We start from the raw sequence: 24,470 nt of genomic DNA, 5'->3' as shown, positions 1-24,470 counted from the left end.
TGGGACAGCCTCTGGAGGCAAAGGGGTTTTCTCTGGCTCTTATTATTCACTGATGAATGTATGCGTCCCAGGAGGTAGGAAGTAATTGTAACACACAGGTCACTGGACTTTCCAGCTGTAACCACTGCAGATGGGTGATTGATGATTGATTTGGGGTTGGGACATTTTACAGCCCACACGGAAGGGAGGGGAGATGGGTGCAAATGATTAAGACTGGATTTCTTGCCAGCCAGGAGGAACTAGGGCTCAGAGTCCAATTTAGGTTGGCTTAAAGACAATAAAGAGATGTGAGCTTTCTTGCACAGTTAAGTTTGTTAGCTGAGATCCACACCTGTTTCCTATTAAAAATGTCCACTAATTGGTAGCCTTTAGTGTAGGGAATATCCATAATTATCTAGTTCCCTGAATCTGGCAGACTGTGGGACTCAGCTGTTGAACCAGAAATGGTCTGATGCACAGATTTCCATGATGGGTATGACTACTTCCTACTGCAGAGCAAGCAGAGAGATAAAGATAGTTGTGCTAAAGAGGTGAACTTGTAGGGTTATATGACCTAAAGAAGGGGACTTGAGGGACTCATGATTTTGCGATGGGTAGAGGCTGAGAAAGAAAGGCATTTGGTTATTAGAAGCCCTGAAATAACATTTGTTCTAAGCAACATTTCTGCCCAAATGCATTAACTAATGGCAAGAACAAATTTGAAATTTCAGCTCATTATCATTCCAGTTTTTGCAGCACAATTTCCCTGAGGCTTTTAATTCTTTCCTTGGAGTCCTCTATATTAACTTTGAATCCTTGATGTGTTTTCAAATACTGGCTTAAAGCATCACAGGTTGTTATTTTATTTAAGTGAATAAATTGGCCATCTAGATGTATTCTATTTAATATACTTTCATGCAAGTAAAACAAACTTCCATAGGAAACTGTTCATGTTATCAAGTGTCATAGGGAAGTCATGCATATGTATTTACTAATCTCAGAGTCTGGCTTCTTGATTATGTTATTGTTAAATCATTTATTTCTATCATTACCTTATTAGTAGTGGGACTAGATGTCCTGAAGCATTTCTTTTCTTATTTTCCTCATATCCTGTATCACACACAAACAAATATTTAAAAGAAAACCCTGTTGATGTACATATAGGAAGCATTTTTCTAGCCCTGATGATCCCATCGGCCAAGTATCTTTTTTTTAATTTTATTTTTTTATAATTTTATTTATTTTTTTATTCTTTTTTAAAATTAACATATAATGTATTATTTGTTTCAGGGGTACAGGTCTGTGATTCATCAGTCTTACATAGTTCACAACGCATACCCTCCCCAATGTCCATCACCCAACCATCCCATCCCTCCCACCCCACTCCACTCCAGCAACCCTCAGTTTGTTTCTTGAGATTAAGAGTCTCTTATGGTTTGTCTCCCTCTCTGATTTCATCTTGTTTCATTTTTCCCTCCCTTCCCCTATGATCCTCTGTCTTGTTTCTTAAATTTCTCATATCAGTGAGATCATATGATAATTGTCTTTCTCTGATTGACTAATTTCGCTTAGCATAATACTCTCTAGTTCTATCCATGTCATTGCAAATGGCAAGATTTCATTTTTTTTGATGGCTGCATAATATTCCATTGTAAATATGTACCACATCTTCTTTATCCATTCATCTGTTGACGGACATCTAGGCTCTTTCCACAGTTTGGCTATTGTGGACATTGCTGCTATAAACATTGGGGTGCATGTGCCCCTTCGGATCACTACATTTGTATCTTTGGGGTAAATACCCAGTAGTACAATTGCTGGGTCGTAGGGTAGCTCTATTTTCAACTTTTTGAGGAACCTCCATACTGTTTTCCAGAGTGGCTGCACCAGCTTGCATTCCCACCAACAGTGTAGGAGGGGTCGGTCCCCTTTCTCCGCATCCTCGTCAACATCTGTCGTTTCCTGACTTGTCATTTTAGCCATTCTGATTGGTGTGAGGTGGTATCTCATTGTGGTTTTGATTTGCATTTCCCTGATGCCAAGTGATGTTGAGCACTTTTTCATGTGTCTGTTGGCCATTTGGATGTCTTTTTTGCAGAAATGTCTGTTCATGTCCAAGTATCCTCTTCTATATGTTTATTCCACCCATCTCAGTCTTTGAATGAATGAATATAAGCAAACTTATTAAGCTTCTGTAAAGAAGGTTGTGTTGCGGGAGAAACTCTAAGTCCAGTGAGCAAAGGTTTGTGATCTCCTGGTTAACCTAAAAGGTTATTTTCCGGACCCCAAACCTGCACCAATGGGAATCAAGTTGCTAAAAAATGCAGCCCCCTAAGAGGAGATTCTCCCTCTAATGCCCATCTCAGATGCAGATAGAGAGGACAGTGAATAAGGGGGCTTCTGTCAGAGAACAAAACAAGAGGCAGCTGGTTTTCTATAGCAGGGAGTTGATATTCCTCTCAAGTAGGATATATTGCTCATAATCATTGTGGTTTTTTCCTTCTTTCCTTTTTTTTTTTTTTTTTCAAATGGGAATTGTTTTTCTAACAGTGGTCCTGTTTTCCACTCTCCTCTCCCTCCAACCTTTGTATACTGGATCTGTTAGGGTGGTTAAATAATCTATCCAGAGACTTCCAGGGAACAAGGAACTACATGTAGACTTGTCTGGGAGATAGCGCCCAGATATCTTGAGTCGAATAGTGTAATGAGATTTGGCATTGGGGCATATCCTTTTGGGAAGGGGGCAAGTGCAATTTTGGTGACATATTGAATAGTTGCATAATGTTGGAAGGACACATTTTTAAAACTGTATGTAAAGAAAGGTTTATAGTTGTTAGCAAGTCAAGGCATGGACTGTAGTGAGTCCTAGATGCCATTGTTTGCTACAGCTGTGACTGAAACTAGAATTCCTTCCCTCTACTTTTCAGTTAATCAAGTCGATAATTTCTCTTTTTAGTACAAATGAGTTTGAGTTGGTTTTATTATCACTTGCAACCGGCAGTGTCCTGACTGATAGAACACATGTATGTTTAATACATATTATCTTATAGGGGAGGAAAAATAGTTTTCCCTCTATTCGCTAGGTTCTTGGCTGAGTCCACCTGCAATAAAAGACAAATTACCAGGAGAAAAACAAACAAGTTTAATAACAGTGTATACCTCCTATATACTTGGGGAAAGACTCAGGAAAACTGAGTAATTCCTGGAGATGGCCCAAGCCAGCACGTTAAATAAATACCATCTTCAGCTAAAGACAAAAGAGAATGTTGGGGGTGGGGAATTCGTTATGAGAGGTTATTAGGTGAAGCATGGTAAACAAGGGTAAGGTTGTGATGCAGATTTGAGTCCAGCCTTCTTCACTGGTAAAGTTTTCTAGAGATTTAGAATCATCTCCCTCTTGCTGGTACTGAGGGAGACACCCTTACTAATAATCCCTTATATATGTAAATGTCTTTTTACAGAAGGGTTAACTTCTACTGAGTTTTCAGAGCTTCACCCCAATCTGCTGTTTCTTAAAAATAAACAGCCCCACATAATCTTTAAGCCAAAGAAGTATATTTTGAGGTGGCAAATTCTACTCCCCTTCAGTCTTAAAGTCTGGTATGCCCACAGTTTACAAGGGAAAATGGTGTTAGCAACTAAGAAAGTAGACATAAATTTGTAAGTAGATCAACTTATCTTTTCAAATATAAACTGATGTGGGAAACAAATTAAAAAATTATTAAATTTCCTTACTACCTATAGCCCATTGATAAGCCCTTGAAACAGGCAGAGGGACCTTCCTCTAGGAACTCAGCTGCCTCAATATTAATGCTTTGCTAAGGGCAAAAGGCAATCTTAGCCCGATCCCCAGGACCCTGTAAGTCTACTTTAACATATAGAAATTCCTTGGGAAACTTCCTTTTTCTCTCCCCCCACCCCCACCCCAGATAACATGTTGGCAATCACCCTCCAAGCATATGACCCCTGGATATACATCTGAAGAATCTCAGGATTGAGTTTTTACTAAGCAGTAATAAAGACCTTTCCTAACAATAGCTAGCCCCCTCAGAATCCTGGAAACCTTGTTTCCAAAATACCTGGGAGGCTTGCGCTCTCTCTAACCCCCTCCCAACTTGGAAGTATATAATGGGCCACTCCTCATGACCCCATTGCAGCTCTGTCTGCCTACGGGTCCTGTCCCCGTGCTTTAATAAAGCCACCTTTTTGCACCAAAGATGCCTCAAGAATTCTTTCTTGGCCCCCAGGTTTGAACCCTAACATCTTTCCTACATCATAAATTATTATTATTATTATTATTATTTGTTTTTTTACGAATTTATCCTTTGAAGAGAGGGAATATTTCTGACCATGTTTGCATTCAGGCATCTGATTAAGTTAATTCATGGATCATGTATTTCTCAGATTTTAGTTAACGGCCACAGCCATGTGTGGGTTTTAAAAGATTTTATTTATTTATTTGAGAGCGAGAATGAGAGACAGAGAGCATGAGAGGGAGGAGGGTCAGAGGGAGAAGCAGACTCCCTGCCGAGCAGGGAGCCCGATGTGGAACTCGATCCCGGGACTCCAGGATCATGACCTGAGCCGAAGGCAGTCGCTTAACCAACTGAGCCACCCAGGTGCCTCCATGTGTGGGTTTTAAACATAAGGGAATCAGATAATTTGTTATGGTATTTTAAAAATTGTGTTTCATTATTGGTAAATACATTTGGGTTACAATCTAATCTTCATGATCATTTAAAGATCCTTGGCCAAAGAAATTTTACAAATAGTTTCCCAAGCTGTGAGTCTTGCCTGTGTGATTCACAGATGTCTAAAGATACTGGAATGATGTATTAATGCTGACAGAAAGATAATTGCTTTCACTCATAATTAAATTAACATTTTCCAATAATACATTAAGTATTACTTCTCTGTTCAGGCATTGAAGACTTTGTTCCACACCATAGACCATTTCATTTCAAGTGAAATCCGAAATGGAAAAGATCAGGTTACATAGCCTATTTGCTAAAATTCACTATTAATAGTATTATTTTCAAAGAGCCCCTCCAGTACCTTGCTTGCTATTTTCCCCAACTTTCAAAATTTTTATGTAGTTTTCTCTTCTCCTTTACCTCGACTTAAAGAGGTAACTTGGAAGGTACCACTATATATTTAAAGTGTCTGGCCCAGAATAGGTAGATAATAAATGGTAGCTGTTATTACTGGGGGAAGTGGCGGTGGTGGAGCACTAGGAATCAACAAATGCATTTATTACCTTTATTCCTATGTATGAAATTGGGCTTTTGATCAATTTGGATGAGCCTGTTCTACCTGGTACATGTAAAATGCACATGTTTCTTATGCTTTAATGGATTTTTGGATTCTTTGTTTCCTCTTAGTTTTGTAAGAAGTATTCAATTTGAATTTATATTATGAGAAACACAAGGAAACAAGATCTCCTTAAGCATGTTGGTATTTTTGGTGGGGGTTTTTGTGCCTTCAGACTTGGTCCCTACTATTACTTAATGTTTGGTATCAGTAGATCCCTCTTCTTACTGCATATTTGCATATTCTTTCATAGAATTTTTTTTTTAATTTATTTATTTGAGACAGAGAGATACAGAGAGAGAGAGAGTAGGAGCAGTGGGGAGAGGCAGAGGGAGAGGGAGAAGCAGACTCCCCGCTGAGCAGGGAGCCCGATGTGGGGCTCGATCCCAGGACCTGGAGATCATGACCTGAGCCAAAGGCAGACGCTTAACGACTGAGCCACCCAGGCGCCCCTGCATATTCTTTCAAATTCCTTTCTATTTACTTTTGTTTTACTGAATTGATTTTATCATTGTGGCATCATGCCATGATAAAAATATTCCCTATGGGGCTGGAGGAGGCCTCAGCTTTGGTGGGCAGTACATCATATCAAATTCTGTAAGCATTTACTGTTAAGCATCTTGCAAATGCAAGGCCCTGTAGGAGAAATATCAGTATGAAGAGGTGATCTCTGACCTCTGGTGTCTGAATTTAGTAGAAATGGTAAGACAAAATGTGCAGTTGATTAAAATAAGACAGAAGATAGCAAAATACATGCCATTATATAAAGTGCTTACTCTGTGATTCACTCTTTTAAGCACTTTAAAAATAGTTAATCATTAGAACTTTAAACAATTATTATTATCTTCATTTTCATATGGGGAAACTGAGGCACTTGGCAGTTAAGTAATTTATCTAAGTTACAAAAGTAATTAAGTGGCAGATCTGGGATTTGCCCCCAGAGAGTCCAGTTCTAGAATCAGCATTCCCGTATTAAGCCAAGTGCTGTGTGCCTGTCTAGTGAGTGATCCTACGTGTGTATGCATGGCTGTGCATGTGTGTATGTGTGTGTGTACATGTGTGTGCAGGGAACAGAAGGATGAAGAGGATATGGTGGGATACCTGGCTGGCTTAGTCGGTAGAGCATGAAGCTCTTGATATCGGGGTTGTGAGTTTGAGCCCCATGTTGGGGTTAGAGATTACAGAGAAAAAAAAAAAAGATGTGGCATTTGAGCTTTATCTTTGTTTTCATGTGCTTCTACGTCCAGTTTGTTACATCTTGATCTTTTCTTAACTTTCCAATTAAACTCTGCTTGAAACCCTTCAAAACTCCTGGACCTCTGATTTCTCCCATTAGCTACCCCTATCTAATCAGGTCAGAACTTTATGACTTTGGACCAAAAGCCTTAGTAGAATTTCTAGGGCAAAGTAAAAGTACATTATGTTCTTTAGAAAAGGTTATAAGGTCTCAGAACAGAATGGAAATCGCCGAGTTTATGACCACACATTATAGAGTTGGTTCTATGATGGGAATTACCAAACCAATTCATCACTGCATCCAGTTGGTTCCAGTGTCCAAAATCACTTTAGCTCTGATTTTTGAGGTTGACTGAGTAATGATAGGAAGTGTGGATGATATGTATATGTCTGTGTTGGATAATAAGTGAAGCAAGGATCCCTGCTTGGACCTAAGCTGTGACCAGTCCTGCAATTTCACATATACTTGGGAAGAGATATTAATGGGGCATCAAGGGTCTGTAGGTGGGAGGGTTTGGGGAGGAATAAGAACAAGAGAGCTCAGGGATGACTATGGAAAAAGGCTTTGGGGAGGAAAGAATGGTATCTGTCTTGGAGATGCTCTCAAAAATGGCCCCATGGGCTCATGGTTGAGGTTTGTGGCCAGAGGGGCTGCAGGCAACAGATTCCAGAGGGACTTGTCTACAGAGAGTATATGTGTAACTTGGGAATACAAAAAATACCATGTAATTGCCCATGTGACAAAGTATGACCAAAGTGGGGAAAGGGACATTCGTTTCCCATCCTGGGGAGCTCAGGGTGACCTCAGTGTGTCAAGAACCCTGGGGAAGAGATGGTGACTTTCAATGGGGGCAGCGGGCAGGGGGCAGAGCCAGCTTAAGTGGTAGGGACCTGACTGACTTGTTTGCAGCATACGTGAGACACAGTCGGGGATTCCTGAAAATAACTTAGAGGAGTCTGGACCGTAAGGATAGGAGAGAGTGAGATGTGGCTCACATTCTGCAGAGTACCCACTAGCTAGTGCAGCCCAGAAAATGAGTGATATAGTAACTTATCTTTTACATATTAGTTCTTTTTTTTTTTTTTAAAGATTTTATTTATTTATTTGACAGAGAGAGACACAGCGAGAGAGGGAACATAAGCAGGGGGAGTGGGAGAGGGAGAAGCCGGCTTCCTGCCGAGCAGGGAGCCCGATGCGGCGCTCGATCCCAGGACCCTGGGATCATGACCTGAGCCGAAGGCAGACGCTTAACGACAGAGCCACCCAGGCGCCCTGACATATTAGTTCTTGAATGAGTTCTAGTGCATGAATTCATTGGAGTCAGGTAACTCCAGCACATGTTTGCCACTGTTCTAAATTCACAGGATAGGCTACTACATGGGCAACCAAGAAGAAGACCTTGAGACAAAGATTCTATGCAAATAGTTCATTGGTGAGTTAGTCCCAAGAAACACTGGTAGGGAGTGGGAAAGTGAGACAGAGAAAAGAAGGCAGCCAATAAAGGGTAGGTTATTAAGCCAGTTACTGTTGTGGGCAACTGGGGACAATCTCACCAGGCAAACCCTGTGAAACAACGTAGAACACACATCTCAGAGTCAACTCTCCTGAAAGGCAAGGAAGCTCTGGGGTATTTATCTACCTTGGTAGAGGGTTATTCCCAGGGGGATGTTAATCCCCCAGCAGTTGCTCCAGAGAAGGCTGGAGCACAGGCAGAGAATGGGAGATGCTGGTAGTTGGAAGTCAGATTGGTATGCATGGTAATGGGAAGTATGGGGGATGTGGGTGGGGTGCAGACAGAATCTACTACTATGGCATGGAAGGTCTTCTAGCTTGTTAGTTGTGCTATTTGACATTGTTTGGATTGTGTTGTGGATTTCCCTGCTGACCCACACCCGAAAAATTCTACCATCTCCTTTTTTCCTGCTTCCATTCTGCATGACTCTTCCTCTTTGTCTTTCCGCTTCACTGTGTTCATCACTATTTGGCCTTAGTTTTGGCATTAGAGACCTGTAGAAAGTTATTTCCTTTTTTGAGTCTCACTTTTCCCAATGTTTAAGATAAGAAGAATACTCTTGGGCGCCTGGGTGGCTCAGTTGTTAAGCGTCTGCCTTCGGCTCAGGTCATGATCCCAGTGTGCTGGGATCGAGCCCCACATCAGGCTCCCTGCTCAGCGGGAAGCCTGCTTCTCCCTCTCCCACTCCCCCTGCTTGTGTTCCCTCTCTCGCTGTGTCTCTCTCTGTCAAATAAATAAATAAAATCTTTAAAAAAAAAAAAAACTTTAAAGATATTGTGTGTATTGAGGAATGATTTAACATAGAAAAAAAGCACATGTCATAATCTGATTGAAAAGGGCAAATTCTTTTTCTGTGGCCATACTTGTTTTTCCCTTGGCAAAGCCAAAATTTGGGGACCTTATCTTTCTGGTACCTTCAAAAGCAGACATATATAGGTAATGGCTGGGTTTGTCCTCTAAAAGAAAACTATATAAAAAAAAATAATAATAAAAGAAAACTATATATTTTGTTATTTTTCTAATATTTTATCTGAGTTAATTAGATTGCATTTAAAATTTTGATATTTAGTGGACTAATGCAAAGCATACTTCACTGATATCTAAGCATATTTCATTCTGCAATAATATCTAAGCATATTACATACTATTACACATTACATATTAAAATAATATCTGAGCATATTACATATTATTTTGCTGTCTTTCATCATTTAGCTTATCCCACAAATAGTTGGGGTAGGAAACGGGGACTCAGCTTTATGAAGCCACAGCCATGGCCCTGCCCTGAATTTAGGCCAAATCAGAGCAATTTATTGACTCAGGAGACTGTGGTCTTTTATATTCCTAGCATTTTGTGTCTTGTATCTATGTTGGCTTTTGATTTGATGGATTACTGCTTTTTGCTCTGAACTGTTTAAGATGGAAGGAGAGAGAGGGAAAAGGAAGGAAGGAGTGGGGAGTGGGGAGGTGGAAGGAAGGCTGCTATTGTTAGCTTCTGAGTAAGTGGTAATTATTATTTTTTTTTAAAAGATTTTATTTATTTATTTATTTGAGAGAGAGAGAGAGAGAGAGAGAAACAGCATGAGAGGGGATAGGGTCAGAGGGAGAAGCAGGCTCCCCGACGAGCCGGGAGCCCGATGCAGGACTCGATCCCAGGACTCTGGGATCATGACCTGAGCCGAAGGCAGTCGCTTAACCAACTGAGCCACCCAGGCGCCCGAGTAAGTGGTAATTATTACAAAGATACTTTCCTATATATATTCATGCTGTACATGATTACGAAGTCCTTTTACAAACATTAAAAAAATTAATCCTCGTAGGTATTCCAAAGAATGAGCAGGAAAAGAAAGGATCTATCAATAACAGGTTTGTACAAACCCTTTGGAGGAGGCAATTGTGAAGAAAAGGAGACTTAGAGAAAAATAGGATGCAAGTATGAAGGCAATGAAATCACACCTTTGGTTTCCTTAGAGGAGAAAGAATGTGCCTACTGGGATTTCTGTGAAGGTCTTCATTGCTTTATATGCTGGTGCAGGGAAGGATGGCAGTTCTGAAATTTGAACCAGTTGTGGCCCTGGCAGTTCTGAGATGAGTCGTTTTGAGAAAGGCCTTTGATCACCATGAGCCCTGATTTCCTTATCTGCAAAATGGAGATAAAAATACTCGTGCGATATACCACCACATGGGTTATTTGTAAGAATTTAACAAAATGCATGTAAAAGCACTATGCAAGTTGTAAAGAACTGTACACGGTACTACATGCTAGTATTTCCCTGATAATGAAGGTAGGATCCTGTAGAATCAGGAGAATATAAAACATAAAACCAGGAGTTGACTTCTTAAAAGCATTATTAGAGATCCAGAGTTTACTTATTTGGAGGTTTAAGATTGGTCTGATAGAAAGTTGTTTGATTATTTGTTTGTTTTTAGAAGTAAGATGACAACACTGGTTTCTTTGGTCCATGCCTTTATTGAAAGTGGAGAGGTAATATTAGGTTAGCATTTTGGAGGCACGTTTATCCAAATATTTTGGATAATGTTTATGCAATATGGAATTGTTAAGGATTTTCCACGTAATGGCAGGAACCTCTACTGGGATGGGTTGTTGGGTTTTGAAAGATCTAAGCTCAAGTCCATATTCAGTTACATAGTAGTTGTGTGATCCAGGACAAGCTATTTATTCTGTTTTTTTCATTTATAAGATAAGACTACAAGTTCTCCTAGGGATCATTGTGAGGATCGAATGAGACACTGGGTGAGAAAATTCTCTGAAAACTATAAACAACTCCATAAATATAAGGTGATATAATTATTATCATTACTTATGTTTAAAGAAATGAAATCAGCAAGCAAATATTTAATAATACAAGTTAAAGAGAATCAAGCCAGAAATTAATGAGGTATAGTCAATTTGGAGACACAGATTGCTTTCTGATGATTTCTTTCCATATGGTTTTGGTATGGGGTGCTTACTGGTGATAAATGGGAAACTATGCAAATGTGATGCATCTGCACAGTTCATTTCAAGATTCATAACTTGCCTTGCTGGCAAGCGATGAACTTCTAATTTGAACCTGTTCAGTCTGTTGCCTGTTTTGAGATTTAGTGGATTGTTAGTAAGTTTGATTCAGCCTGCAATAACTCTATGAGAAAGCTACAGGGATAACTGAGCTCCAGGTGTCAGAGGGTAGCGTAGAAGTTATAACTCTGCAGAAAGGGCAGGGCTGGGTGGCTATCCAGGCCAAGTCTCCATAGGATACCCTTAATGTGGTGAATTTGCCACAATCCGTGTTCTGGATGTCTGCATTGTAGCATATGAAGTTCAAGTTTGTCAACTTTTGGAGTAGATCTTTCTTTTTGAAGTAGACTCACATTATCCCTACTCATCACCTGAAATCTAATATCTAAATACCAGTTAATTTTCAATGCAAAATATAGTTACCAAGAAGCCCCAAGTTTCCAGGTTAACATGTGAGAAGCCAAATTACAGTCAGACAGTTTCTTGGTAAATTTAGTATCTAAACAGGTACCACTGATCATCTGATTAGAATGTGAAAGCATTTATCAGTCAAGTTTCCTGGGTGTAGGCAACAAAATTCTCTGTTGACTCACCTAAGCAGAAAAGGAATTCATTGAAAGTTCTTGAATAGCTCACAACATTATGGTTGTACATATTGTGAATATAACAAAAAAAAAAATTGATTTGAGAGAGAGAATGAGAGAGAGCATGGGACCTATTAACAGTTACTCCCCACTCCCACCCTACTCTGTCCCCCCAAGCCCTAAGAAATCACTAATCTACTTTCTGTCTCTATGGATTTGCCTGTTCTGGACATTTCATGTCAATGGAATCATATAGTATGTGTTTTGTGACTGAGTTCTTTCACTTACCACTTGGCATAATGTTTTCAAGGTTTACCCATTAGTACTTTATTCTTTTTATTGCCAAATAATATTCCATTGTATGAAAATGATGTTGTGATTGATAATAGATAATAGATATATATTTGGTCTTTGCTCCCATTTCTAGCACAGAGCTCCTAAAAACCTTGGAATTTCTTGGGCCACCTAGTTGGCTCAGTCAGTTGAGCATCCAATTCTTGGTTTCAGCTCAGGTCATGATCTCATAGATAGTGAGATCAAACCCCTCATCGGCCTGCAGGGAGTCCGCTTGAAGAGTCTCTCACTCTGCCCTGCCCCTCAGTAGGACATGCACAAGCACATGTGTGCAAGCTCTCTCTCTCTCTCTTTTTTCTCTCTCTCTCTCAAATAAATAAATTAATCTTTTTAAAAAAACCTTGGAACTTCCTAAGTGAAGATATGATAAAGTGGCTCATTATGTTAATGAGGTGGATTTTTGAAAACACCTAAGGATGGGGGCTGGTTGCCAGGGAAGCCAGCCATGTGATTGGAGGGTTGGAACTTTCAGTCCCACCCACTAACCTCTGGGGAGAGGAGAGGGGCTAGAGGTTGAATCAGTTGCCAATGGCCAGTTCTTCAATCAATCATGCCTATATAATGAAGCCTCCATAAAAACATGAAAGGATGGGCAGGGTTTGGAGAGCTTTTGGGTTGGTGAACAAGTGGAGGTGCTGGGAGAGTGGTTAGTTTGGAGAGAGCATGGAAGCTCTGTACCCTTTCCCCATGCCTTGCCCTATGTATCTCTTCCATCTGGCTGTTCTGAGTTATATCCTTTTTTTAAAGATTTTATTTATTTATTTGAGATAGAGAGAAGCAGCGAGAAGAGAGAGCACGAGCAAGGGCCAGAGGGAGAGGGAGAAGCAGACTCCTCGCTGAGCAGGGAGCCCGACTCAGGGCTCGATCCCAGGACCCCACGATCATGACCTGAGCTAAAGGCAGATGCTTAACCAACTGAGCCACCCAGGTGCCCCAAGTGTTTTTTTTTTAAATATTTATTTACTTGAGAGAGAGAGAGTGGGTGCTGGGGTGTGGAGGGGCAGAGGGAGAGGGAGAGAGAAAATCTTAAGCAGAAACCTCGCTAAGCATGGAGCCTAACTCTGGGCTTGATTATAGGACCCTGAGATCATGACCTGACCCAAAATCAAGAGTCAGACACTCAACTGACTGAGCCACCTAGGTGTCCCTGTGTGCAGGTTTTTTTTTTTTTTTAAAGATTTTATTTATTTATTTGCGAGAATGAGAGAGCGAGCACCAGTGGGGGGAGAGGCAGACAGAGAGGGAGAAACAGGCTCCCGGCTGAGCAGGCAGCCCGATGCGGGGCTTGATCACAGGACCCTGGGATCGTGACCTGAGCCAAAGGCAGACGTTTAACGGACTGAGCTACCCAGGTGCCCCTGTGTGCAAGTTTTTATGTGGACTTATATTTTCGTTTCTCTTGGGTATATACCTAGGTGTCAAATTGCTGGATCATATGGCAACACAATTTTTAGCTTTTTGAAGAATTGCCCAACTGTTTTTCCAAAGCAGCTGTACCATTTTATATTTAGAGCAGCAGTGTATGAGGGTTCCAATTTTTCCACTTCCTCTGCAACACTTGTTATTGTCTATCTTTTTGATTATAGCTATCCTAGTGGGTGTGAATTGGTATCTCATAGTGGATTTGATTTGCATTTCCCTGATGACTAATGATCTTGAGCATCTTTTCATGTGTTTATTGGTCATTTGTATATCTTCTTTGGAAAAGTGTCTATTCAAATCCTTTTCCCATCTTTTTAATTATTAGTCTTTTTATTATTGAGTAAGAGTTTTTTGCATATTCTGGATATCAGTCAGATATATGATTTGCAAATGTTTTCTCTTGTTCTGTGGGTTTATTTTTGCTTTTTTGATGGTGTACACAATTATTAATCTTGATGATATCTGATTTATTTTTCTTTTGTCGCTTGTGTTTTTGGTGTTATATCTGAGAAATCATTCCTAACCAGAGGGCATGAAGATGTATGCCTATGATTTCTTCTACGTGTTTTATAGTTTTAGCTTTTACATTTAGGTCTACAATCCATTTTTTTTTTTAAGATTTTATTTATTTATTCATGGGGGGAGGCAGAGGCAGAAGCAGGGAGCTTCTCTGCAGGGAGCCTGATGCAGGACTCCATCCCAGGACCCTGGGATCATGACCTGAGCTGAAGGCAACCACTTAACCAACTGAGCCACCCAGGCACCCCAGTATATGATCCATTTTAAGTTAAATTTTCTGTATAGTGTGAGGTAGGGGTCCTACTTCACTCTTTTGCATGTTGTCCCATCTTCAGATGTGGAAAACGACTGTCTTTCCTCCACTTGCCATTCTTGTCAAGAATCAATTGACCATAAGTGTAAGGGCTTATTTCTTGACTTGAAATTCTAATCCATTATTATAAATATGTATATATCCATATGCCAGTTCTACAGTTCTGTCTTGATTACTGTAACTTTGCAGTAAATTTAGAAATTGGGAAATGTGGGTTTACCAACTTCGTTCTTCTTTTCCAGATTTTTTTGGCTATTATGTTTGTTTGTTTTTTGCATTTCTATATGAATTTTAGGATCAGTTTGTTAATTTCTGGGAAAAAAAGGCAGTTGGGATTTTGATAGTAAGTGCATTAAATTTATAGATCTAAAGAATACTTTCAGAATTTAATGAAAATATTTCCTAAACTGAATTGTTATTTTCTGATACTTGAACTTTATCCATTCTCATGTAAACTGTTACTATGTTTACTTTATTAAGTAGAGTAGATCTGTTAAGACCTTTGCTGATAGCACATTGGCATTGATTTATTTATAACGCACATTTCACAAATGTGTTAAATTTTCCCTCCCTAATTAGTTCAATTTACAATAGTATAGTTTTATAGACTATGTATGGAAAGGCAAAGGATGGGGAGAGGGTGATAAGATTTGTTATAAAAGTACCAACACAGCCTGGTAATGAAAGGACCTGTCTTTTGACTGTATATTTGTGTTCCATAATGTTGTATTTCATGTTCTAATGTGCTTCATCAAGCACAAGATGTTAAATAGATTGGTAGTTTTTGTTGAGTTTTCCCCATAACTATGTAAACAGATGTAATGAATTTTAATGCCAAAAATTGTTTTCAGGGAGATTAAATTTCTTTTTTTAATCAAATATGAGATTGGGAAGTGCTGTTTTAATAAAGAGTATTTTTTTTCATTTTGAACATAACCTCAAAATCTTACTGTCTTCATAAAACCAAATACGAAGCTTAGAACTGGATCCCTTGGCCCTTTCTCTTCTTATCTCCTCCCAATTCAAAATTCTTGCATCTCTCAATAGCCAGCATTTTCTTAGATCTGCAGTTGGGTTCAACACATTCAAGCTTCAGCACAATCCTCTTTGTAGTTTTAGGTTTTTTTCCAGAAAATCGGCTTAGTGTGCCAATCATAGCCACTCTGCTTCCTGTCATAATGCTACTTTCCCTGGGCATACAGAGCATCCTTGTCCTTCTTGTATTGTGTCATTTTGTGGGGTTGGTGCTTGCCACACCTCTTACAGAAAGTCCAGCAGGTTTTAGGAACATTCACCATGTTTGTAAGAGCACTATCAGCAGGGAAAAGCAATAATGAATATTTTGAATGAACCCATTATAATCACCCCAAACTCCAGAAAAACAAATGTATTTGAATGAAAAACATAGTTACTTTTAAGAATCTAGAATTATAAACTCAGAGTATGTCTCATGTATATCTGAGATTATGCTAGATTTCATAAAGAAATTGCCAGATCAAATAATTTATTATTTAAGATGCTATAAATTAATCTGGAATATAAAAGCAGTTATTACAGACATAAGTCTTTTTTTTTTTAAGTGTTTTTTTTTGGGGCACCTGGGTGGCTCAGTCATTAAACGTCTGCCTTCGGCTCAGGTCATGATCCCAGGGTCCTGGGATCGAGCTCCGCATCGGGCTCCCTGCTCAGCAGGAAGCCTGCTTCTCCTTCTCCCACTCCCCCTGCTTGTGTTCCTGCTCTTGCTATCTCTCTGTCAAATAAATAAATACAATTTTATTTATTTATTTGACAGAGAGAGAGAGCAAGCATGCACAAGCAGGGGGAACGGCAGACAGAGGGAGAAGCAGGCAGAGGGAGAAGCAGACTCCCCGCAGAGCAGAGAGCCTGATGTGGGGCTTGATTCCAGGACCCTGGGATCATGATCTGAGCCGAAGGTAGATGCTTAACCAACTGAGCCACCCAGGCGCCCCTACAGACATAAGTCTTAAAAATATTGACCACAGAGCTGTCACTCATGATCCTAACAAGAAAATGAAAGACTTTTAGGCTGCAAAGATAAACTCAAAATACCTATGACCCAGACTGGTTTGACTTTGAACCAGGTTGGATTTCCAGAGCTACATAGAGAGAAAGTAGGGCATAATGAGCCAGGCAGGACTTGGGCTTGTATACATGGCCCAACAATAAGGAGGGATTAACATCCCTTAAAGAAACCATAGATTTCGAGTTGACATTGAATTCTTGGAAGTGGCTAGAATTTGTGATCAGAAAAAAAAATCATGTTAAAAGCTTGTTTTCTAAAAGGTAGCACCATTTGATATTGTGAAGCTGTGAAGTACAAGAATAATTTGGGGACATGGCAGCATGAATGACCAGGAAAAGTTCTCCTTCCTGTAATTAGGAAGGTGATATGCTTTGCTCAGAACAGTGTTCTGGTCCCCTAGGGGCTTGGGACCTGAGGCAATGGGTCCATCATATAACCTATTCAGGTCAACTTTGTTAGTCCTGGTAAAGAAGGCTGTACATCATGGTTGTATCGAGGCCAAAATTTTCCCAAGCATATGTGGCCTGTGGTGGCTCATTTGGTTCCCACTCTTCCTGCTGCTGGTATGAAGATTCTGCACAAAGTCTTGCCTTGGATACAACTAGATGGTGCTGAAAGTATTGACACATTTAGTTGGGTTAGACAGGGGCTGATCTTTCTCATTGGGGTAACTAGAACCAGAATGAACAGTTTTTATTTAATTATTAGTTCATTATTAATTGAAAGAATGCTTAATGAGCACTAAGATTTAGAGATATGGAGTTAATGGGACCTAGGGCTCCTGGTCTGGTGGGGAGACCCACATGCCAGATTTCTGGAAGAATGCTGCTATCATTCAGTGAGTGAAGGATTAAGGAAGAATAAGTTTTGGAGGACAGTGAGTTTCATTTGGAGATACTGAGTCGGGGAAGCCTGTGGAACATCCAAGTAGAGATACCTGGTGGACATTTGGAACTATATCTGAATCTCAGGAGAGAAGTCCAAATGGGAAGTCTAGCTTTGTGAGTCATCATTTTATGTATGCTATTTGAGGTCACTGGCATTGATTAAGTCACACAGAGATTGTATAGAGTAAGAAAGAGAGAAGGATTAGAGCTGAATTCCTTGAGAATCCTTCCATTTCAGTGGTGACATCTGATGAATACTATTGTCTAAATACATATTGCTCTCACATTGAATTTACATTTGAAAAGCATGAATAAACTTGCAAAAACACATTCAAAGGGAGATTATCACAGCAACTACAGACACTGGACTGGACATTTTAAAAGTAAAATTTAAAATTCAGGCCAATACTAAAATCCAAAGTATCTTCAGAATCAAAGAGGAAGTTAAAGCATTAGCTATATTAAGGGAATAATATAGATAATGCAGTCAGAATTTCTGAACTCAAAGTAAGCTCTAATAATTTTGTTCTTATGGGAACTATGTGATATAATATTTGAAGTCAGAACTGTCTGGAATTCATGGTTGAGATCAATATAGAACACTCAAGTAACAAAAGGACCATTCAAACAAAAACTGGGCAAATTAAGAGGTTATCTGGGGCGCCTGGGTGGCTCAGTTGGTTAAGCGACTGCCTTCGGCTCAGGTCATGATCCTGGAGTCCCGGGATCGAGTCCCACATCGGGCTCCCTGCTCAGCAGGGAGTCTGCTTCTCCCCCTGACCCTCCTCCCTCTCATGCTCTCGGTCTCTCATTGTCTCTCTCGCAAATAAATAAAATCTTAAGAAAAAAAAATTAAAAAAAAAAATTAAGAGGTTATCTGGGATCCAGATTATTGATATCCTTGACTGAGATGGGTTGAATTCTTTTTTTTTTTTTCCTAGATTTTATTTCTTTGTTTGACGGAGACACAGCGAGAGAGGGAACACAAGCAGGGGGAGTAGGAAAGAGAGAAACAGGCTTCCTGCGGAGCAGAGAGCCCAATGCGGGGCTCGATCCCAGGACCCTGGAATCATGACCTGAGCCGAAGGCAGATGCTTAATGACTGAGCCACCCATTTTTTTTTTTTTAAAGATTTTATTTATTTGATGGGGAGAGACACAGTGAGAGAGGGAACACAAGCAGGGGGAGTGGGAGAGGGAGAAGCAGGCTTCCTGCAGAGCAGGGAGCCCGGTATGGGGCTCAATCCCAGGACCCTGAGATCATGACCTGAGCTGAAGGCAGACACTTAATGACTGAGCCACCCAGGCACCCTGGGATGGGTTGAATTCTTAAATAAATCTCAGTTATCTATATTATGGTGTAATAAACTTACTCAAAACTTAGTGGCTTAAGACAATAACAACTTTTATTTCTCATGGATTCTGTGAGTTGGCTGGGCTCCACTAGGTAGTTTTTCTGCTAGATGTGGTGTTGGCTGTACTCACCTGGGAGCTCAGCTGGGGCTGGAATGTCCAAGACGGTATCACATACACGTCTGGCCTCTGCTGGAATGGTTGGGGGCTAGCTAAGCCTCTCTCTTCTTATTTAGTGGCTCAGCCTGAACTTTTTAACCTGTCAACTGATTCCCAAAAACACAAAAGCAGAAACTACAAGTCTTCTTTTTTTTAAAGATTTATTTTTTTATTTTGAAATAGAGCTAGAGAGCATGCATGGGAGGGAGGGGCCGAGGGAGAGGGAGAGAGAATTCCAAGCAGACTCCATACTGAGCTCAGAGCCTGATGCAGGGCTTGATCTCATGACCCTGAGATCATGGTCTGAGCCCAAACCAAGAGTTGGATGCTTAACGGACTGTGCCATCCAGGAGCCCCAAAACTACAAGTCTTAAGGCCTTAAAGTTCTTGTAGTTCTCAGGAGTACTAGAACGTCACTTTTGGCTCATTCTATTGACCAAAGCAAGTTATAAGACCAGTCCGGGGGAAAATAGGCTCCACCTCTTGATGGGAGGAGTGACGTGTGTACAGGGATAGAGGGAATTTTTGGTGGTCATCTTTGGAAATGATCCACCACAAGAATTGATTTCCCTTTTCAACTTGGCTGCAAGTCTGAGTAGGATATTATGCTTGGTCCTCACTTCCAGGTGAACACTAAGAGTTCTTGGTGGCATTGTTTTTCCTATAACTTTTTTTTTTTTTAATTTTTTAATTCATTAAAAACATTTTTATTATTGTTATGTTAATCACTGTGCATTACATCATTAGTTTTTGATGTAGTGTTCCATGATTCATTATTTGCGTATAACACCCAGTGCTCCATGCAGAACGTGCCCTCTTTAAAACCCATCACCAGGCTAACCCATCCTCCCACCCCCCTCCCCTCTAGAATCCTCAGTTTGTTTTTCAGAGTCCATCGTCTCTCATGGTTCATCTCCCCCTCTGATTTCCCCCCCTTCATTCTTCCCCTCTTGCTATCTTCTTCTTTTTTTTTTCTAACATATAATGTATTACTTGTTTCAGAGCTACAGATCTGTGATTCAACAGTCTTGCACAATTCACAGCGCTCACCATAGCACATACCCTCCCCAGTGTCTATCATCCAGCCGCCCCATCCCTCCCACCCCCCACCACTCCAACAACCCTCAGTTTGTTTCCTGAGATTAACAATTCCTCATATCAGTGAGGTCATATGATACATGTCTTTCTCTGATTGACTTATTTCGCTCAGCATAATACCCTCCAGTTCCATCCATGTCGTTGCCAGTGGCAAGATTTCATTCCTTTTGATGGCTGCATAACATTCCATTGTGTATATATACCACCTTTTCTTTATCCATTCATCTGTCGATGGACATCTTGGCTCTTTCTATAGTTTGGCTATTGTGGACATTACTGCTATAAACATCGGGGTGCACGTACCCCTTCGGATCCCTACATTTGTATCTTTGGGGTAAATACCCAGTAGTGCAATTGCTGGGTCATAGGGTAGCTCTATTTTTAACTTTTTGAAGAACCTCCATACTGTTTCCCAGAGTGGCTGCACCAGCTCGCATTCCCACCAACAGTGTAGGAGGGTTCCCCTTTCTCTGCATCCTCACCAACATCTGTCGTTTCCTGACTTGTTAATTTTAGCCATTCTGACTGGTGTGAGGTGGTATCTCATAGAGGTTTTGATTTGGATTTCCCTTTCATATAACTTTCTAATATATTTTGCTGAAAAAAACCACTGAAAGGAAGTTCATAAAAGCTTATACGTTCCTCTCAAAACAGACCTTTGCCACTAAGTTACCTAAGTTTCTCTCTCTTTTCCTTCCTCTCAGTGTTCCCCAGCTTTCTTTCAGAATCTTAATCTTCTAATAAAGTAAAGGAATTGTTATATTGTGAAATTCTATGATAATATCTTTCCCAGCTCCATGATAGAAGTGTTGGTGGTGCTGGGGGTAGAGGAGGAATATGTTGAGAGAGTTATTTCAGGGGTGGCAGAGCAGGTGGTTTGGGAGACATGATCTATATCATTAACTTGGTGTTCAAGGGTGCCAGTCGCCAGTGATGAGGGAGCAGAAGGCAGGCTGAGGGCAAAGCACAAGCTAACACCCCACAACGCACCCCCCAGGTGGGATATATGTGACATTCTTCAGGGACTCCTGGCTGCCCTAGGACAAAGGAAAGGGAAAAACAAATGGTTAACTGATAGATATCACAGTCGTGTAGGACAGAAGTCTCCATCAGTTTGCAACTGTCTTAATGATTTATAAGAAAAAAGCAATCTCCAGAAACCTATAGACTCAGTTTCCTGGAGCCCTAACATCACTCTCTCCTCCATAGGTTAGAAATTCTTATATAATCAGTCACTTCTTACAACCCCAGTGCAGCTCTTTATGCCCACGGGTCCTGTCCCTGTGCTTTAATAAAAGCACCTTTTTGCACCAAAGACATCTCAAGAATTCTTTCTTGGCTGTTGGCTCTGAACCCCACCACTTCAAACGACATCAACCACTGCCCTTCTTCAGATGTGAAGTAGGTATGTACCTCCATCAGGAATCTGGAGCTTGGCCATAGGTCTCAAGCAGATTAGGGAGGCTTGAAAAACAGTGAGGTTGGATTTGTGAACATTGGCATTTTTCCTGGGTGCTGAAGATCAGGCAAAGCTTGGTGGTCACATAGCTTAGAGTCAGACGAAGAATTGGAAAGAATGACTCTCAGGTGAAAGTATGACATTCACGGCCTTTGATCTTTTCTTTCTTGCAACATAGTTTTCAAAAAAGGCCCAGGTTGAGGAGGGAAAGGGCAGGGGACAGAGAGAGAGAGAGAGAGAAGTGTAGTGGTATAGTGGTTTGTAGCACAGACTTTGTGATATTTTAGGAGGTGAAATGTGTGATGGTTTGTAGAAAAGAGAAATAGTCAAGGGAGCAGGATGGTGGGATTAAACAGCATGGATGAGAGAGTGACTTCTCAGGTAGGATAGGGAAAAGCTCCTGGGAATTTTGGGATGCCTGAAAACCGGAGAGGAAGAGGGTCCCGAAAGAGGGTTTTAGTAAGAGTTGTGTGGTCTGTGTAGTTTTATCCCTTTATGTAGAGATCGGGGTTCCTGGTTGGAAGATACTTCTTTAACAGTGGAACCTCTCAGACTCACTGCTTTGATGACATTACCTATCTTAGGGAACTTTGGACCCCACATCTGTACTTGGGAAAATTGACTCTTTTGCACTATTCTTATCTTCTTGTTTTATTTCTCCTAGTGGTTTCTGATGTAATTTTGGAAAATGTCAGTCTGTATCCACTCTGCCATGGAAATACAAAGAAAAAGATTATCTCTGAGTTGTACAGCTAAAGAATGTGAGGGAGAAAAGTACGGTGGGGGAAGGTATACGGCCGTCAAAAGGAGATTAACAAGAAGGTGAATACAAAGCTAGGGAGTGAGAGGGTTGGTTTCTTACCTCAAGTTATCACTTTGCTGCTGTTAAATCCCAGTCAAGAGCCTTTCTCTGCCTTTAAGGGTTTTATCTGAGTGCTTTTTCTCGTTCTTATTTATTTATTTATTTATTTGACAGAGAGAGACAGCTAGAGAGGGAACACAAGCAGGGGGAGTGGAGAGGGAGAAGCAGGCCCCCTGCCGAGCAGGGAGCCAGATGCGGGGCTTGATCCCAGGACCCTGGGATCATGACCTGAATTGAAGGCAGATGCTTAACGACTGAGCCACCCAGGCGCCCCGGGTGAACAAATTTCTTTAGCATAGAAAGTGACAATGGTTCTCAACTATAGCGGAGGGACCATGTTTAGTTTAGAAGAGTTCCATGTATGATGCTGATATTCTGTTCTCTTCCTTCTCCCTTCCCATCCAATTGAGGAAGACTGCACCACGGATTCTCCACCAGCTGCAGAATAATATTTAAACTCATGCATCAAACATTCAAGAGCCTTTTTTTTTTTTTTTAAAGATCTCATTTATTCATTTGACAGAGAGATAGAAGAGTACAAGCAGAGGGAATGGCACAGGGAGAGGGAGAAGCAGGCTCTGCACTGAGCAGGGAGCCCGATGCGGGACTCGATCCCAGGACCCTGGGATCATGACCTGAGCTGAAGGCAGATGCCCAACCATCTGAGCCACCCAGGCGCCCTTAAAAGCCTTTTTAATGTGGCTCCCCACACCATACCTTGTATTTCCTCCCAGCTCAGTCTATTACTGTGGCCAGTTCAGCATCTTCCAGACCTCATACTGTTTCTCAGCTCCACTGCTTAGCACTAATGTGCTTGACTCTTCTCCTTCTTACACCTGCCAAAGGTTTTCCCATTCTTCAGGGCCCCACTCAGGTCCTTCTTATTTCATGAAGCCTTCCATAAATGTTCCAGCCACACTGATTGGACCTTGTTTCTGAATGGGAGTTATGTGGGGCCAGCAGTGGGAAGAAAGGGCTGTGAATGCAGGGATATAAACGGATTATTTACATGGAAACATGTTGACAACCTCTTATAGTTGAGTTAATCTAATGACATTAATGCTTTCCACACAGATTTCTAGTGGTATGGATAATTTTTCCCCTCAAACACTTTCTGAAATCCCCTTTGGCCTCCTACCACAACTTTTGAAGTTTCTTAATGAAGGAAATGTTATGTAAATTGACCACATGACTACTACAACCAACAATTAATTTATCACTGCAAACTTGAAAATGATTGTTGGTCCCAACAACCTTCGAAAGGTGTATTTCAAAAAAATTCTGTAGACTATAGCTATATTAATTACAGGTAGACTACAGATTTGGCTTTTTTTTTTTTTTTTTTTACTTCCATGGCATTAATGAGTATTGTTGAAAATACTGCATGTCCTTATCTTAGATCCTTTCAATATGGTACGTCTCTAAGACTTTACTTCCAAGGGAGTCATTAACATCACTGAATACTACAGATTTTTTGACTTTGCAACTAAATTTTGAATGGCTTATCATCTCATCATTCATTTAACAAATAATTACTTTAAAAAAATTTTTTTTTAAAAAAAGATTTTATTTATTTATTTGACAGAAGAGACACAGTGAGAGAGGGAACACAAGCAGGGGGAGTGGGAGAGTGAGAAGCCGGCTTCCCACTGAGCAGGGAGCCCGATACAGGGCTCTATCCCAGGACCCTGGGATCATGACCTGAGCCAAAGGCAGATGCTTAACGACTTTGCCACCCAGGCACCCCTAACAAATAATTACTGAATGTGCCACATATTCAGTATTCTGCCGAATTTATTGCAGGCACAAAGATAAACAAGGAGCAGTCTCTGTCTTTAAAGATCCTATACTATAATAGTGGTAGTAAGATATGTACACAAATAGCTGTAATATATATGTAGAAAGGAATATAAAGTAAAATAAAAAGGAAAGGGTGCTACAAAAAAGGCTTAGCTAAAAGATTTTGGGCTGATAGTTGACCATTGTTTGGGAGGATTATGGAAGTTTTTTTCTTTTTTTTAGATTTTATTTATTTATTTATTTGACAGAGACACATCGAGAGAGGGAACATAAGCAGGGGGAGTGGGAGAGGGAGAAGCAGACTCCCTGCCGAGCAGGGAGCCTGATGCGGGGCTTGATCCCAGGACCCTGGGATCATGACCCCAGCCGAAGGTAGATGCCTAACCAACTGAGCCACCCAGGCGCCCCTGGAAGACCTTTTTTTTTTAAGATTTATTTATTTATTTGAGAGAGAAAGAGAGAGTGCGAGCATGTGCTGGGGGAGGAGCAGAGGGAGAAGGGAAAGAGAACCCTCAAGCAGCCTTCCTGCTGAGTGCAGAGCCCAGTGCAGGGCTTGATC

General features: G+C 40.7%; 1 long non-coding RNA gene and 1 pseudogene across 1 annotated transcript in view; one reads left to right on the top strand and one right to left on the bottom strand.

Moving 5' to 3' along the window:
• Positions 1-24,470, top strand: part of LOC118007086 — a 72,602-nt gene that overhangs the window by 14,500 nt on the left and 33,632 nt on the right. The gene's annotated exons all lie outside the window — the stretch shown is intronic.
• Positions 15,227-15,808, bottom strand: LOC118007083 (annotated as a pseudogene).

The sequence above is a fragment of the Mirounga leonina genome, unplaced genomic scaffold, assembly GCF_011800145.1.
Source record: "Mirounga leonina isolate KUSES-001 unplaced genomic scaffold, KU_Mleo_1.0 Mir_101595, whole genome shotgun sequence".
Classification (NCBI taxonomy): Eukaryota; Metazoa; Chordata; class Mammalia; order Carnivora; family Phocidae; genus Mirounga; species Mirounga leonina.
The sequence above is the reverse complement of the archived record's forward strand: the minus strand, read 5'-3'. Positions and strand labels throughout refer to the sequence as shown.